The sequence below is a fragment of the Nilaparvata lugens genome, chromosome 2, assembly GCF_014356525.2.
Source record: "Nilaparvata lugens isolate BPH chromosome 2, ASM1435652v1, whole genome shotgun sequence".
NCBI lineage: Eukaryota > Metazoa > Arthropoda > Insecta > Hemiptera > Delphacidae > Nilaparvata > Nilaparvata lugens.
This window is the reverse complement of record NC_052505.1, coordinates 90,356,319-90,371,331: the sequence shown is the minus strand read 5'-3', so window position 1 is coordinate 90,371,331 and position 15,013 is coordinate 90,356,319. Positions and strand designations below refer to the sequence as shown.

At 33.2% G+C, this 15,013-nt stretch overlaps 1 protein-coding gene and 1 non-coding gene across 2 annotated transcripts in view; one reads left to right on the top strand and one right to left on the bottom strand.

Moving 5' to 3' along the window:
* LOC111048236 (progestin and adipoQ receptor family member 3) overlaps positions 1-15,013 on the top strand; it is a gene marked incomplete at its 3' end in the record, with an annotated part of 45,219 nt that overhangs the window by 6,507 nt on the left and 23,699 nt on the right.
* On the bottom strand, positions 2,983-3,055 carry Trnar-ucu. Its single transcript has one exon. It is a non-coding gene; the product is annotated as a tRNA-Arg (tRNA).

Genomic DNA, 15,013 nt, shown 5'->3' with positions numbered 1-15,013 from the left:
TATTGATGGAGTCTTCTAGAGCTAGGGTTCAATATGGAGTTATCTAATCGTCTGTTTCCAATTGAAAAAACGCTCCTTAATTGAGTGTTTTATAGCTTGTTACTCTCTCTTGAAAAGTTTTAATGAATGCATTCGTAACCCTAACTTTTCGTTTTCAGATGTGTATTTGTTGGTTTTGACTTTCTAAACTATTCAACGTCTTATACAATTTCATTTGATGTTAACAAACATTCTTTAGTTCTCACAAAAATTCTCGAAGGGTCTAATTCTCAAAAAAATAATTTCCAGTTTTCTTATACTTCTCAACATTCACGGCAATACGTCTTTCTATATAGGTCTCTTTTGTCTCATGAATAAACTAAACGCTGAATCAAAACCTAATTCTCATTCTATTTCTATAGGTTTCTTTTGTCTCATAAACTAAATGCTAAACCAAACCCTATTCTTATTCACGGACTCCCATTTGACCATAATTTGGAGAAACGCTTTCAATTCATGATGCACTATATATGCACATCTTTTAAAAAATTTTAGCAGTTACAACCTGATTAAACATTACTTTTGTTGATCGGGTTCACTAGTTCAACCTCTCTAGTCCAATGAAGAATATTCAATTGGAATTAACCTCCCCAAATTCCGAATTGATTAATGAAGCTGTTTCTTCCAAGTTCAAATATAAAATCCTTCAATTAATTAACACATTTATTGAACCTGTTAACCTGTCGCAAAATAACGTTATCATTCAGATCCACTATCAAAGAACACGCGGAAGTTCGATTGTGTGCCAAAAAAGCAGGCCAACTTCTTTCAAGTTCTAAGCTTTTTATCAATATTGTAGATTTTACTTCTCTTCTATGATTGAAAACCTGAATAAGGAATTCTATAACTAGGATAGTTTCTTGTCGCTAAATTGATGGAGGGGGAAAATCAAGTGGTGCAGGAAATTTACAGGTTTTGGCGCACTTAGGTTGAGACGAGTTTTATTGGTGAACCTTGAGACTGATACGGGTGGAAATCAGGTGGAATGCGGTGTCGTTCAAAGAACGGGTTCTCTTTCTCTCCATATACGAGTACATTAGAAGAAGAGAGAAGGTAAAGAGGAAATGACAACGTGGCGAATCGTAGAAAAGGCTCCTCACGAGATCAGCCGATCACAGTTTTAGAAAAGTCGTCTGATAGTAGCTTGGCAGAATCCAAACGTTTCCTGTTTATCTACAGCAGTCAAGGACTTTTTTTGCCAATCTACACTCAGATAATGTATCTCGTGGATGATATGAAAAACATACTGGCTTATTCTTCTCACAGCCTATTTCAAGTTCAACTAGTGTAGACTACTATACGTACGAGTATTTGGAAAAAACTCGACTGATATAATTTTGTACTAAGTTGACAATTTTAACGAGAAATTATAGCTTTTATTCCCTTATATAGAATTGTAGTTTTCCTCTCTCCGTAATAGCTTTATAATAAAAATAATTAATTGCTTTTCGGTCTGCAGTAGCACTATAGTAAAACTACCTTCAGGTAATAAAGGTACAATACTGTAGTTAAAAAAAATCTACTGATATCATTTTGTACAAAGTTGACAATTTTAACGAGAAAATTTCTAATTATTTTTAAACGAAAATCCCAATTAAATGCTGTAATTCACCCCGAAGACTTCTGCTACTGCAAATATTGTCAACAGGGTAAACAGCTAGATGGAAATTTGATATATTTGTTATATACAATATAATTCAAATAATTGCAATATCTCAGTAATTTCCATTTGTAGAAAATTTCTTATCAATAATCACTTTTATTTTCTTATATAGGACAAGCAGGTAACCCGTGCTTCGCAAGGGTCTAATTGAAAGCTTGACAAACTGAAAACTAGATCTACTGAAACCTTTAAGAATTTAAAGTAGGTCTATAACCATCCTCGGTAGATTGAGAATCAATATGCAAAATTTCAAGTTAATCAGTTCAGTAGGGTACTTCAGATCTGATGATGCTAATTCCTAAATTTCCTATCCCCTACATGTAAAAGTCAATTATTTCCTTTATTACAGTATAGATTATAGATGTAGTTTTTTATCTCCATAGTAGCTTTAACAAAAATAATTAATTGATAATTAATAATAAATATTATTGATATTATTTATTATTAATAATTGATAATTAGATTATAGATGTAGTTTATTTCTCTTCATAGTAGCTTTAACAAAAATAATTAATTGGTATTGCGGACTGAGTAGTCCAAATATAAAGGTATATAATAAGTTCAAAAATTAATCAGCCTTTGATACACTGATGCCTGAACAATCGTGGGTTCGAATCCCGCCAAGTGCTTGGGTTTTCAGATCATCTCCTTACCCTTGCTCAAGTAAATACTTGAATAGGCATCGATCAGAAAAATATCTTTCAAGTATTCTTATCAAGTTAAATTTATTTTTCAATTCTTGGAGATTTCAATGAAAGTTTCAATTTATATAGTTGTTGAAATCAGAAATTCAGATTCATTGATATCCATATCTTGGAGATTAATACCAATCTCCAACTGTTCTACAGTTCTAATGAACAAGGAATTAGCATGAATTTTTAGAATCTGCTTTAAAAATAGAAAAATAACTAAAAAAAAATTTTTTAGCAGAGAATCTGCTTTAAAAATAGAAAAATAACTGAAAAATCATTGAATAATAATATTTTTCAAGGGATTTCTGTTTTGTATATCATTCATTGAAAAAAATATTCATCCAATAATTAATTAAAAAAATAATTGATTCACCATAATTTTTATGAGAAATTTTAATTTTCTAAAAATTATCGTATGAAGGAGGCTACATCAATTTTCAAAACTTTCCAAGCTTTGTCATATACGCTCTTAAAAACAATTATTATTAGAAACGATAATTTCACATTATACACAACAAAATATGTCATTTTAATGAAGTTTAAATAGAAGCAAGCTAATAATACGAATGATTTCTCTTAAAAAAATTCCATCCCTGGTGGGGATCGAACCCACGACCTTTGGATTAGAAGTCCAACGCGCTATCCACTGCGCTACAGGGACTGTTAACTATCAAAAGGTTCTGTTCATTTTTGAGAATGACAAATTGAAAAATGATTATCGTCTTTTTAAAAATTCTCATTATTCAACATTTTCAAAACTTACATGATTCAGCATAGATTTAATTCTTGAATCTTCAGTAATAATATTATTTATTTATCAAGTTCTTTCCTATTTTTGACTCAAATACAGAATTGTATGGTATTGAAAATTATTGTATTTCATACAATAGATATAAATTAATAGGCTAATACATAGGCCTACATAGAAAATACAAACAAATTAAATTATTGAAAATATTATTCAATTATTATTTAAATACCCTACATAAATATAATTCTTGAATCTTCAGTAATTTTTTTTCTTAAGAATTGTATGGTATTAAAAATCATTCTATTGTGCGATGGAGACAAAATGAATTCAAAATTTATTATTTAACATTAAAGATTTGAAATCAAATCCAAAATATTTTAGATTCTCTAATAGACAGATTATTGATAGAAACTCATACAGTGGAGCCTAGTAACCTTTAATTTGGTATTCAATTTTCACCAATTGAAGACTATAGAAGATGATAGCAGCTCTTTCACTTGGTACAACGTATTCATCCCATCCGAGAGATAGAAGACTTGGTCAATGTGGACCCAATTAGCCAATTGAGCCGAGCTTCCTAGCTCTGCTAGTCTGCGAACGAATGAGTTGTTACAGCAGCACTTCGTCCAAGACTTCCCCTTCAAATATTTTCATCTATTCATTTATTCAATCATAAAGAGTTGATAAACTCATATATGAGAAAGCACAACGATTTTGATTCTGATTTTGAATCTGATGTGTAGTGATACTTGAATATTTTCGTTGCTTATTCCATCTTATAAATCGTCAGATCCTACCTATTCAGATGCTTCAATTATAGAAAATATTATCTTTTTTTTGTGTAGTTGAGAAGTTGATATTGTGGTAATTTTTTCATTCAAAATATTATCTTGATGAATTGGTAAAAATACATACTATTCGAGTTGATTGAAATATTTTATTTAAACAATTTATTGTTGAATATTTTAGTATCTACTAATTTTGTCATAGCCTATTTTGAGAAAGTAAGGCGACCCTTCTAATATACTAGCAGGTAAGCCGTGCTCCATAAGAGTCTCATTGAAAACTTGACAAACTGAAATCTTGAAGAATTGGAAATAGGCCTATAACCATCCTAAGTAGATTAAAATATATACGACAAATTTCACAAGTTAATCAGTTTAGTTCAGTCGTGATGATGCGTCATTCACGAATTCCGTACGTGTATAAGCCGATTCTTTCCTCTATTATAAAGAGTGACACAGAATAATAGGAACTTTTAAAAACGCCATAAAACATTAGTGGGAGGGCAAAAATGATTTTATTCAAACTAATGTAAAGTTCAAGATTTGCCATTTGAGAATTATAATAACATCTATCACTTTCTGACAATTACTTCTTTAAGATGACTTCCTCCTGAACGAATACACTCTTGAAATCTGTGTTGACGATTCCCCATTGATCGCTGCAACATCTGCGTTTCCTGGTCCCATGATCTGTCAACCTGCGATTTTCTGTTTGTGGAGCTATCTAAAATCAAAAGTTTTCACAACTTGACCAATAACTGTGGTTGAATCATAACAGACAATTCAAAATGAAATTAACAACATCCCAGCTGAAATGTTGCAGCAATCGTTCAGGAATCTCAATACAGATTTCAAGAGTGTATTCGTGCAGGAGGAAGCCATCTTGAAGAAGTAATTGTCAAAAAGTGAAAGATGTTATTAATAATATTCTCAAATGACAAGTCTTGAACTTCACATTAGTTTCAATAAAATCATTTTTTGCCCTTCCCACTAATGTTTTATGCGTTTTCAAATGTTCCCGTTATTCTGGGTATTATATAGAATACAATAATTCTTATGAGGTATTCATTTATGAAAAAATGTAAATTTAAATAATCATTGAATATTCTAGTTTTTACTCCCCTTGTCATGATAAGTGAAGAGGCCCTTCTATTGTAACATACCTATGACAATTATTGTAATATTATTTTGTAAACATGACTTGTTATTGTACAAGTTGCCGTATTTGTTAGACAACTGCATTAATGGGAAGTATTAGATTCCGGCAGAGACAACACTGATACGCTCTATCTTCTCTATGATTCCGGGTTTGCGTTTGACGTATGAGCTTCAGCAGCTTCATAATCAGTTAATTTATGAACATCAATGAGACATTTTTTCAATTTGTAAATTCTTGTTCGAGACACCGGTACAATGGAGCTGAAGAAAACTGGCATTATTCTCACTAAGTCAGTAAACAGTTGACAAAACTCAAATATCTGTCGCGTCGCTTTTATGAATATCATTTTTTTAAATACCTGAACACATAACGACTTTTTGTAATCTCGCCTGTCGTTTACATTCACCTTAGATCTATTTGCCTTCCGTTGTTTGTCTTAGCTGTGGAAACATTTTGTACGATGATACTCAGAGATAGCTCAATCACCGAGTAAAGAAATGTAGGTTCTCTTTTCTGTGGATCAATGAACCTAAAAATCGAAACTATTGAACATCAGAATTGGTTTGCGAATCCGAAATAGTCAAACAGCTCTATATAAAAACTGATTTTGCTACAAACGGTGTTTTAGAATAGCCAAAGTTGTTACAGTTCAGAAAATAATTGATTGTTTTTCAATCTTCTTTGCCTAATAATACAGTAAAGTGTTGACACCTTGCCCGCTACATTCCGTCAATCTTCTGCTATCAATATGGCTGCCAAATTCCGTACACTGACTTCTATCCCCGCTTCCGCATATCGTCTACTTTTTCATAACATTCGCACAAATACTTATTAAAAGAACTGGGACTTGTAGAGTTGTAGTCTATAATTAAATCAAAGAGATGTGCCAAACAGACGTTGGCTTCCCATTTTGAAAAAATCGCTAGAGAACAAAATAGAGCTCATTTATTCAGTTGCTATTCAGGACATCCTATTCCCAAAATAATAATACATCAATGCAAATTATCATGTGCAACAAAATCTAAGATAAATGGTTTCAGGAATCCAGGACATCCTATTCTCAAAATAATACGAAATTAATGCACATTATCATGTGGAAAAAGCATTGAAATCTAAGGTAAATGAATCAGAATTGATGAAAAGCGGTAAATAATGAATTGCGGTCTATTTTGTCTGTTCATATGGAAATGGGCTTCCTGCCGATTCGTGTAAGCTTAGGTCTAATGATGATTAGCGGGAATGTTTTATATGTATATCAATCAGGAATAGAAAAAAGATTGAGATCACAAAATATTGTGTGTCGGGTTTTTGATTACAAACTTCAGGTGATTTTAATAATTACAATAATCTCCTTCAAACTCAAATCAATTAATTGATCAAGCATATAAAAATGGAAAGAGAAAATAGGAGTTAGACCAAAACTTTCATAAATGTTCCTTGTTCAATTTTTGTCATTAACTATGTTGATTTAATCTGATTTCTCCACCAAGAAATGATGAGTGATGGTAATATTTTCTAAAACTTTCCTTGTAGTCTATCATCCCTCGTAAATAATCATATTTATTCATTTAGCTATTTATTCGTGGATACTATCACAAATCATATGAATATGATTGAGAAGGAACAATATTATAAGTCCATCTCCTTACTCATCGTTGTAATCTCAAAAATACGACTCAAACATTTTCTCATGAATGTAGCTGAATATAGTGACGAATATCAAGACCACCATTTATACCATATCAACATCTAGTTCAAATATAAGAATAATTTTCTCAATAAAATAAAATAATGATTGAAACCATATAATCTCGGGAGACAAAGAACATGGATATAATGTTCAATAATGTTTGAATAATATACAGTACCGTATAACTTCATCATGATTATTCTATTATTCTGGTCGTTTCTATGATAGCATGTGACATTGGCTTACTATTATCAAAATTCTGAAAGGGAACAGATTTGAGCTAGGCCTGTTGGTCCTTTTCTAATCATGTATTTGATTTGTGCATTGGTTAATGTAAATAAATAAATGAATAAAAGAGTAAATGAGCATCATCCCTTCCTTTGAGCATCTCCAGAAGTAGATAGCGGCCCTCTGTCTTTGACAACCTCTGTCAACCCACCAATTCAATTGAAAACTTGATGAAACGAGATCTTGATTTAGTGATAACTAGACAAACTGATAACACAGACAGGTGCAAAGAGAATTCAGCTCTCATGAACTGTTTGTTCACACAGTTCAAATTACAGTTTTCATGAACAGTATATTTATATCATATCTATCAATTCTCTCTTCTTGAAATTAAATTATTATTTATCTATTTAGCGTATGGCAGATACACAACAAATATATAGCTCATGAGTCTCAAATGCCTAGATATACACTGTATATTTCCAAATTCATTGAGATGTTGTGTAGTTTTCGGTCAGGAGAACATAAGTTTGTCTGACCGCCATAGTCCATTTAACGCTACCAAATTCAATTGAATCTTTTTTATGAAAATTAAACAAGAGTTCGAGAAGAACTCTTTGAGTAGAAATTCCTAAAGTTTTCAATGCTGCAAAAATTTATCCATCTTCCCCCATTCCACTACTGTATTTATTGGTTTGACGTTCTTTTCCCAATTTGTGTTGTTGACAAAACAGAGTTGTTGGTCTGAATCTTACCTGGCCTTGAAGTCCATCCTACATAATCAGATTTTGAGACGTATATATAGGTGGGTTGCAACATATCCATATGTGTGATTCGACTTCTCCAAACATGACAAACTTATTTGAATTTAGCATGGAATTTCTCATCGTCATTGGAATATGTGTACATACATGCGTCGTATACATGGTGTCCTCATAGTTATTGGAAATGCGTACCGTACTCAGAAGAATGGTGTATATCTAATTGAACACATCTGGCCAATTAACAGACGTATATGAAGAGACACGCGTGCAAACAACAAATCCAACACACATGCATGATATGACTACTTGAAGATTAGGTAATGCTGACTGTCGAATTACCTCTGACAACACATTGTTAACTAGGTCATGATCGCAGTGAGCATCAGCATAGTAACTCGCAGACTCAGCCATTGGGCCAGAGATAGTGTTTGACTGACTATGCGGTTAGTTATCTTCGCTTTTACTTTCCATTGCTGCAACTCCCCAGAAGAAAAAATGTTATTGATGCAGTTGAACAATAGTTGGTCTGTTCGACCGCATGGAGTTTTACCTATAGCCTATACTCAGGACTTTGCACCTACTCAGGTGCGATGCTGAGGGGACCGCATGGGTCTCTCCCAGTTATTGCATACAGGACATTTTTCTCAAGCCAATAGTTTAAAGAGAAAATTATTCAAATTTTATTTCATCATAAAGAATATTCAATTTTTATTTTATCACAAGCTCTTTGAACGTGTTTTAAAGAGCCTTAAATTTGATAACCTAAGTCAGAATTTCATTAGTTAGTTCTGCTATCTATTGAACCATTCTACGAGCAGTGACGTTACAGAAAAATATAGTTGACCGAGCGAAGTGAGGTCTAAGATCCAAGTCGACGGTTTGGCATTTCTCTTAATGTTTATATAATGCGCATTTACGGCGAAACGCGGTAATAGATTCTCATGAAATTTGACAGGTATGTTCCTTTTTTAATTGCGCGTCGATATACAAGGTTTTTGGAAATTTTGCATTTCAAGGATAATATAAAAGGAAAAAGGAGCCTCCTTCATACGCCAATATAAGAGTAAAACTCAGACTATAGGATTATTCATCATAAATCAGCTGACAAGTGATTACACAGATGTGTGGAGAAGCCAGTCTATTGCTGTATTTCCATAAGGTCTATAGTTTCAATCAGGTACTTGTGGATGAGAATACTGCGTGAGGTCTACTGTTCACAGAACTACTAGTTACAATATTCTGTATAAAATAAGTTGAGACCTGGACAAAATATCCGTGTTGCCAAATTGTGAAAAATTTCAATCTTTTAATGCAAGCCCTTATGACAGGATGTATTAAATTCGACAACACTGTCGATCCAGAGTTGTCAATTTCAATATACCCAGTCATATGGGCTTGCTTGAAGAGATAGAAACCTCGCACAATTTGGCAACGCTGATATTTTCTCCAAGTCTCAACTCATTTTATACAAACTATAATATAAGTTACGGTCATAGTATGACTACAGTTGAAAAAACCACTCTCAATAATTGTTATCGAAGAAATGAGTAATAAATCTGAAAAGTAAATTATTGTTATTTTCTTTTGTCAAGATCTGTCAGCTTCAGGATCTGTGACAACTGCAGTATCGCAGAAGTGGAAAACTCGAAAATCTTTTAAACATACGAGGCAATAATGTATTGGTATGGGGAAAATTAATAATATATCTGAGAAGTGAATTGTCTTCATTTTCTTTTCTTAAGATCTGTCTGTGTGAAATTCAGTATCGCAGGATTGCAACAGTGAAAAACTTATGAATATAAATATTTTAAACATCCGAGGCAATAATGTATTGATATAGGAGAAATGAATACTATATCTGAGAAGTAAATTGTCTTCATTTACTTTTGTTAGGATCTGCCATCTTCAGATCAGTGTGAACTTCAATATATAGGACACTCGCAGTAGTGGAAAACTAGTATGGATCTTTTAAAACATCCGAGGAATACATCATTGTATTCGATAATACCATCTATAATACATTATTGAGGAGATTGTTTATCCTCCCACGTACCGTACTATGATTAATGATAAATTTACGTATAAATCGAAGTACTGTACTCGCATTCCATTCCAGCTTATCAGGGGAGCAGGGGACCAATCAGACCCCTCGATGCTAATCAAATAACAATTCAGCGTCAATGATCAAGTTGATAATATATTTAAGCCTGGAAAAGGTCAGTTCTATCCTAAGCTTGCCTTTGTACCAGATAGCGTGCGATCAGTACGATAATAGTTTTAAATTTTTGATCGTGTCTGCATGAAAATCAATAAGCTGCAATTGATCTTTTCTAGGCTATTCTGTTCATTCAACTTCCGTCATAACTTATTCATGAGAACATTATCGAGATCGAATTGCTTGAGAAATTCTTTTGTCATTGCAAATTTGTAGGCTGCGGGGACTCATGAGTGAGGCCAGGCTGACTGGTCACTTTGAATGGAATATGAATCAAGTCATGTGGCCTATTAGCTTGACTGATACGTGTTCTGAATTTTACTAACGTTGACAACAACGAGAAATATCCTTGAGAAACAATTCACTATGAATAAAGAAAAATTGCCAAATTTATTGATTAGCTTTGATAATGATCTGATCAACAGAAACTATGAAAAACATTTCTCTACTCCTTCCGATTAACGGTCTATTTTCAACAAAAATGATTGATAAAATTCATAAATTTATTCAAGTGTGCAGATTAGCCCCCTGTATCATATTATGCAGATGACGAGATGTGAATACAGTACCGTAAGATATTTATCTCGGGCCACTCCCGTGTTTCGGATGGACACGTTAAGCCGTCGAACCCGGCTGCCTAAAAAGCAGTCGTTAGGTCATGTCAGAGGCCCTGAAATTGATCATTTGCGACCTAAAAACTCTGATACCAGACCTGAGCCGGCCAGGTCACTCGATATTATTATTATTATAGTACTGTACATTTTTGATAATGATAGATTATTAAGTGAGAAAATTGGAATTATCAATAACTATTAAAAAATAATTTATCAAACTATTAAAATAATTATCAATCGTCATCACCCTTATTTACTTACTCTCTCCATAAAGTGTAGGAATTCATTTTAAACCTTGGAGACGACATGAGAGCTTCCATTCTTGATGGAATGAGAAAATCATTACTGGTGATTATCCTTTGATAAAAAATATAAAAAGTATTGCAACATTAATTAATTCTATTTATTTTTTCCAGGTGAGGAAATGTTGCCCATGTAAACATGAGTTCGCAAATGCAAAAATGGTAGTGGAAGTAAGTAATTAGAAATTTTTATCTATATCCTTAGATCAAAACTTATAGGGAGTCCGAATTGGTAAAAAGCATTCGAAAGGCGCTCCATAGTGTTTAGTGCAAAGAAACTCCCATGAAAAACTCAAGTTTTGTCATAATTTAAAGAAGGAATACTTTGAAAGAATTGTCCATCGCAAGATACTGTTGCAAACTTTTAAGAGTTTTCTAGAGAACTAGCGACGCCATCTTTGAATGTTTTGAATTTTGAAGAGATTTTTTGAGTTGGCTGCGTCAGTAGTCAATGAACTGGTTGCCTGCAACCTGTCCTCTTGCGTCATAGTTCGCTATCAAAACCAGTTATGTGCGTAGCTCAGGTTGTGTTTGTTGATAATCGAGTTTAATTATTCCAGCAGAAATTAGGCTTTTTGGAATAATAAAATAATGGAGCAAATCAATTTGTTGAGGACCTCGAAGATCTGCATTTTCCAGAGCTCCTTGGTATTTGCTAGTTAGGAATGTAAAGAGTTCCTAAATACTCTTAAATATTAATATTTCACTATCAAATATGAAAACTGTTCCTGAATATATGTAGCTATTTTGGCTTGGAGAAACTCATGAAGGACAATTAATTCATCAATTTTATTTCCTACAATCCAAAAATACAAGTAGGACTTTTCTCATTTTTTCATTTTAATATGAAATACAAGCTCCAGGAATGGTCGTTTTCAAACTTACCCGATCACTGGATGGCAGGGCAAGACACGACTGGAAGCTCTCAGATTGGCTGATACGTTAACCTGATCCGCCAATCAGAGAGCTTTCTGTCTTGTCGTGTCGTGCCGTGACGTCGATGAATTCGGTAAGAGTGTGAAAACGGCCAATAGCGCATAATTTCTATACAGAAGCCTCATTAATTAGAGTATTAGAGTAATAAATGCTATATTGTAATTTTTTATCCAATGAATAAATAGATGAAAACTATTGAAGCCAATAGTCTCAACGTTATACCCCTTAATTCACTCTCAAAGGAAAAAAATAGGAATTCTATCACTTTCAATTCATTTTTTACTAAATATTATAATTTGATGGTGGAATTCATTACGGTTAGGGGGCAGCAGCATTTACATTTTTGAATTTGTAGGTAAAATATTTGGATTCCATGTTTTAGGTATTCATTAATTTTACAATTCAATCTCATAATAACATTGATGGTGAAAATGAGGTGACAAACAAATGATAGAATATTTTTAAAAAAAGTTTTTGTCAAAAACTTGACAAACTGAAAACTTGACCTACTGAAATCTTGAAGTATTTAAAATACTTCAATTTAATTGTAGTTTCTATCTCTCTTTGATTTAGTGAATTTTCAATATTAGATTAGACCAATGGTCGCCAAAATTACAGAGCCTGTGATCTAGAATAGCATTTATAAAACTTTAGTGAGCTACCAAGGAATATTAGACTGAAGAAAGTATCTTTTATTGCCTATAAAGATACATTTCTAGTGTTGGAATCTACTTATCTCCTAGCAAAAAGTATAACAAAAGTTGGAATGTACATTTCAATGCGAGCAGTGGAACGTACTCTTTTTGGTCATCAAGTATTTTCTTGATGTTTGGAGTGCACGTTGTAGCCACCATTCTGATGCAGTTGTCCAAATGTTTATCAGTCAGTGTGTTCCTATATCGATTTTTCATGAATAATTTCATTCTTGAAAAAGATGCTTCACACAAGTAAGTAGAGCTGAGCATAGCTTTCAACCTCAATGCAACTTGAATAATATTTGGATATTTTTGTTTGGGGACTTGAGGCCAAATATTTCCAGTTTTAGAAAGTGATCTGAGAGACAGATCATTTTGAAAATTTACTAATTCCATTTCAACTGAAGCCTGATCTCCACCAAAATGTTGTAGAACACAAGCTGCAAAATCTTCTGCATAGATCTCTACAAAAGAGAGTTGATGAATTGTACCATATTTGATATGCTTTTTAAATCTTGAAATCGTTGATCAAACTGTTGTCTCAAGTCTGAAAAAATTGTAACGTATTCTTGGTTATTCCTGCTGTGATGTAGAGAATTTTTCTTGTCATTGATTTTCTTCAGACTGGGAAAGTGTTTATATTCAAACTGGACGACATTCTTTTGCACGAGCATTTCTGTGAGCTACCAAAAACTACCCCACGAGCTACCGGTAGCTCGCGATCGGCTGTTTGGCGACCACTGGATTAGACTTATAATATATATTATATTATACTATTAATAATTTACAATCATAATTTTTGTTGTGTCAAGAGGGCTATTATGGGAAGTATTTCTTCCTGGTGCCCTCATATTGTAATGTAAATAAATAAAATAGACCTAAACCATCTTGGTAAATTAAGAGCCTATACGCAAAATGTCAAGTTAATTAGACCAGTAGTTCAGACGGGATGATGCGTCATTAGTGAATTTAGTGTCATTAGTGTATAAGCCAATTCTTTTCTTTATTCTATTATATAGGTATGATACAATATATAAGCTGAGTGTGCCAAAAAGTGGTCTTCAAAATACTCTTACGACTATTACTAAAGAGAATGTCGTGATTCATAAGACAAGATGTCATCTACTCTATTTTTATTTCATTCTATTCAATTCCTTTAGTAATTATTTTGATAATCCTCCCAAGCTATTGGTGCGAGCCCCCAACCTCCCTCATCACTCCCCCTCCCCCTATCCCTCGCACCACCCCCTCACCCCTCACCAATTAAACCTCCCCCTCATCACTCCCCCTCACCTCACCCATCACCCATCCCCAACACCCTTCCCCCTCATCACTCCCCCTCACCCTCTAATGACGCACGTGCTCAACACTGTCCCACACCTGAAATCAGCCAACCCCAAAACTATTCCCGAGTTATTTTCGAAAACTAGACTGGTGAGAACTGGTGTCAGAGTCTTAGTTCGCTCAACCTCTGCGTGTGTGAGACTGTCAGTGCCAGATCGTTGTCGTTTGACCGTGACAATTTGGCAAGCCGACAGATTGACCTGTTTACTCCTTTGATTGAGAGTAAATTGTGGCTGGTCAGCCAGACCTTGTTGTTCTATTCATATGAGTTTGCAAAAATTCTTTTGAATTGTGGCTGGACAGCTAGATCACAGAGAACAGCGTTTTTAAGTTTTGTTTTTGATATTAAAATAATAAATTAATTGTGTAACTCTACGTCTCATCTTGTTCTTTCTTTTTTCTGTGACTAGACCCAGATAGTAAAGAATGTACATTTTATAGTCTCTGTCTAGAGCTTGCTATTATCTTCATGTGAGTTGCAGAAACTCTTGTTTCAAGTTTTGTTTTTGATATTAAAGTAATGTTTTAATTGTGTAACTCTATGTCACATAATTTTGTTCGTTCTGTTTTCTGTGACTAGAACCAGATAGTATAGAATGTACACTCTATACTCTCTGGCTAGACCTTGCTATTATCTTCATGTGAGTTGCAGAAACTCTATGTATCCTTCATATGATTGCTTATAAGCTGCTTTCTAGGAAATCCAATAAAATAATTATCACCTTTTTAATGTCAATAAGAATAAGAAATTTATTTGCCATTAAAATGAACAAACATAGATATCCAATAGGCAGGCTTCTTCAGTTAACTTAACATTTATTTTGTAGTCAATGTACCTAGAATACAGGTATGTACATATACCTGTATTGTCTCTTTTCTGTATAGGGCTACTTGTAATATAAATAGAAATGAAAATAAAAATGGCATAAATGTTGAAACATGTTGTGATTAAATAATTCAAAAAAGGGTACTAAGATTTATATTTTTATTTCTATGATCACATACCTGTATTCTAGTTACCTTCTTTATAGTCAAACTTAAAACATGGAGACCAAAAAAAAAAAAAAAATCATTTAATACTTCGTATTCACTAATATTTCTTATAGTTTATCAGATTCTCATTTTCAAATCATTTC